We start from the raw sequence: 3,998 nt of genomic DNA, 5'->3' as shown, positions 1-3,998 counted from the left end.
CTTACAACATTTTTTGGGATCCCCACTTTCACCCAAACCAAAAACAAATACTCCCATGACACATAGTCAAAGGCCTTCTCTATATCTAACAAAGCACCTACTGCCTGCACCTCAGGATCTATCTGTGAGAGAATCGCAAATAACCACTGCAAGTTGAACATGGTTGAACACCCTGCAATAAAGCCTCACTGGTCCAAATGAACAATCGATGTTAAATAAGGGAGAAGTCGATCAACCAGTATTTTCAAGAATATTCTAGTATTTAAGTTTATTCAAGATATTGGCCTATAAGAGGTGCACTGAATTGGGTCCTTGACAGGTTTCAAAACCAGGGAAATTACCCCCTCCCTCATTGTGGGGTGAAGACTATCGGTCTGTAAAACCTCCTGCCACAACTGAAGTAAATAGGAAGCAACATTTGGACCAAATTCCTTAAAAAACTTGCCCGGAATACCATTGAAGCCATGGTCTTTGAAGGCTGGTAAGTTTTTATTAGCTGCAAAAATGTCTGTAATTGGCTCATCAAGAAGAGACCTGGCCCGAGGTCTAAACCTTTCAGGGGGTACCACGAACAATGGCATGCAATGTCACCAAGTCCCTGTTACCCTCCTCCTTATACAATGTCTCATAAAACTTACAAAATTCAGAATTAGCTCTGGCTCAGAAACCGCCTGTCCATCTTTGTCCCTGATTACTGCAATGTCTACAAGGCCCCTCTCACCCTTTATCAAATTGGCCAGATGCCATTCAGGCCTACCCTCTCCATATCTATGGCGTCTGCACAGGGAGGCTACGTAGTGCACCTCTCTATCAGGTTCATCTTTAAAAAGATCTAACACAGTTGTAATGGAGGCCAGGGATCCCTCAGTAGGGGGTGATCAACAATGGATTGCATACACTTCAATTCCCTCTCAAGTTCATCTAGTTGTCTAACACCTTTAAACACTCATTTCACCAATGCAATGCAACAACCACGTAAATAGACCTTGAAAGTCTCCCAAATCGTTCCTATAGATCAGGGTTGTACAACCTTTTTGAATGTGAGGCCGAGGCATTAACTTTTTGTCACCCAGTGGGCCGGCGAGCCAAAAATCAACAACCTCACCCAAAGCAGTATATTAAAAAGCAATAGTGTGTGACCTTTGACACAATAGCATCAGAGGCAGTGATAGCCATGCAGTCCCAAAGATAACATTTGGTGTCAGGGGCAGTGATCAAAGGTTAGTTGCTTGGGATTTCTTTCAGTGTGTATGTGTTAATATTTTTCTGAAATAGAGGGGGCGACCGAGCGTAATGAGGGAGCTATAAAGATCTAGGGAGGGCTTGGGGGGGTTCCCCCACCCACAAGAATTTTTTTTCAAATTTGGGGTTGAAATGGTGCATTTTACAGCAGACAAAGAGACCAAAAAGCCATAAGTTTACAATCAGTTCTAAAGGGAACATGAAAATTCCATGTCACCAACAGCAGAAAAGACATTTTACACAGTGTAAGACAGCACTGTCACTGATGTAACACATTGTCATGCTGGTTGTGCCCAGGGTGAGGAGGCAGGCCCTGACCCAGCCCCAGCCCTCCAGGAAGCCCGGAGCGTCTGCAGAGCTGCCTGTCCCATGTGTAGGGGGAAGCTCCAGCAGGCAGAGCCCAGCATTGTAGCACAGGTCCTTTGTAATAGTGATTTGTTATCCACCGTAGTATAGCTCAGTGGCAACCCGCTCATCTTGGAAGGAAAACGATGACGCAAAGCAACACAGGTTTGAATCCCAGGTCCGTGCTTAGAAACGTCTTCGGTATTGCGCTCGTTATACAAAAACAATTATAGTTATAGAATAATCCATCCTCGTGAGAAATAGTTTCTGTAATCTACAGCTCGTTTTACTGTGAAGGATCTAGACACGTCAGGGATAGGAACTAGATGTATTTGGCGTGTGGTTGTGTGCTGGACTTGGGAGGTGCTCAAGCGGGTCCTAGGGTGTGGAGGTTTTTCCCCAGATTAGTTTGTAAGAAAAGTATAGCTTTCATCAGGCCCTGCTTGGCCCGAGATTTGCATAAATCCAGACCAGGCTGCGAGCCACCAGGCCCCAGGCCTGGTGCAGTGTGCCCACTGGCCTGTCGGCCCCAGACGGGTCCATGGCCCTCCTGAGCCGACAGGTCACCCCGCTTAACAAGAGCATCTCAGGTGGGGTGCCCCCCAGCAGGACATGGCAATGTTGTGAAGGCAGGGCCTGACCCTGCCCGATCAGTGCTCGGACAGGGCCGGCGGTGTTAGCTGGTAGCCAACCACCTCACCCACACCCGGACCCCCAGGGCCTGGGCACGAAAACAGAGTCAGGGCAGGGTGGCTTCAAGAACAACAGGACACCTGATGTCATGGGGCACACAAGTCTGGGGTTAGGTGCCTGTGCACTTCACCCCTCCAGTGAATGCTGGCCCTCTTGACTGCAACAAAATTCTGCTACAAGACCAGGGGCTCTGTGCGCAACCAACCTACTCACACACGTGACTTTTTCTTTCTTTCACCAATACATCAGGGCTGTGGACCCCTGAGCTGCTCAGCGTTGGTGTCTTTACTGCAGCAAAAGAAACTCTGCTACAAGACGAGGGGCTCTGTGTGCAAACAACCTGGCTCGCACACGTAACTTTCTTTCTTTCACCAATGAATCAGGGGAAATGGGGAACGCAGTCCCCCACTACCAGAAATAATGCAGATGAGTATAACGCATTTGGGGACATTGCAGGGGTCAGCAAATCCAATGTGCAATGGATGAGCCTCACCCTGGGAGATCTGCCTTTCTGATCACAGATTCTCCCCTGCCAGCTAAGTATGAGTTGCAAGGAAGAGGGCAGAGGTTGGGCCAGTTCTGGAAGCCACGCTAAGCGAGCGTGAGAAGGCAGGCACTGACCCAGCCCCAGCTCTCCCGGAAGCCACGACCCAGTAATTTTATTTATTTATGTAATGTTTGTCGGATACCTGTGCCCGAAAAACATTGCATAAATAAATACATCTGCTGGGTCCACGTATCCGACAAACATTTCTTAAATAAATAAATTACTCGAGTCGTGGCTGAGGACTGTAACTGCCTCTGGTGACCCACACCCCTTCACGACCCAGTCCTCAGCCACGACCCGGTAAATGTATTTATGTAATGTTTGTCGGACACAGGTACCCGACAAACATTGGATAAATAAATAAAACTGCCGGGTCCACGTTTTTTCGCCACAGATATAACCCTAATCCTTTGTCTGTGCTCCTGAGCCTCGCGGGCCACAAAACATTGCTTGAAGGGCCGCATTGTGGCGCACAGGCCGTATGTTGCTATAGATGGAACAGAGCCTATTGTATCTGTAAAGAATGTATTAATTTATTTTATTTATTTTGTTTTATTGTGCTACAGTTTATTACAACTTTTCACAAATCAGACTCCCAATCTAAAATAAAAAGAAGAAAACGTCCAGTTTAAGTCACAGTAGAATACACATCATATTAATCAAGGTTAAAATCACGAATGTTAAAATCCTAATAGTGTAGAGTAGGAAATAACCTGGAGAAAATAAAAGATGCTTAATTCAGGGAACAATGAGCAGCTCATGTTAAAATATTTAGAAATGTATACATCTTTCTCCAAAGGACAGTGAAGTATACGATACATGCTTCATGTTCCCAACTCATAAATAGGTCCCAAATGACTTACATCGTGAGGTTCCCACCCAGGCCTGCTGCCTGGAGTGCCTGTCGCCTCATGATCTGTACTGACTCACATTGTACCAACACACGTTTCACAGTTTCCAGTGTGCTTTCACCACACAAGTGGCACTTCCTATCTTCTTTTGGGGTCTGCTTTCAGGCCCTCTCAATTTCCCGTGACCTGACCGTACTGAACTTTAATTTCAAGTAGTCCCAAACCAATAAGTTCCCCAATTTAACATTTATATATTGGAACTTTTTCTCTCTCCTGGATATGATCAGCATGTTCCAGAGCATGATTATGTGTAGGCAGAT

At 46.2% G+C, this 3,998-nt stretch overlaps 1 non-coding gene across 1 annotated transcript; it reads right to left on the bottom strand.

Annotated features, from left to right (window-relative positions):
- Positions 1 to 2,661: 2,661 nt before the first annotated feature.
- LOC138568174 (U1 spliceosomal RNA) lies at positions 2,662 to 2,824 on the bottom strand. Its single transcript, XR_011302539.1, has one exon. It is a non-coding gene; the product is annotated as a U1 spliceosomal RNA (small nuclear RNA).
- Positions 2,825 to 3,998: the final 1,174 nt, after the last annotated feature.

This window comes from Ambystoma mexicanum, chromosome 2p (genome assembly GCF_040938575.1).
Source record: "Ambystoma mexicanum isolate Mex_15411 chromosome 2p, UKY_AmexF1_1, whole genome shotgun sequence".
NCBI lineage: Eukaryota > Metazoa > Chordata > Amphibia > Caudata > Ambystomatidae > Ambystoma > Ambystoma mexicanum.
Note: the sequence above shows the minus strand (reverse complement) of the source record. Positions and strands in the feature narration are given on the sequence as shown.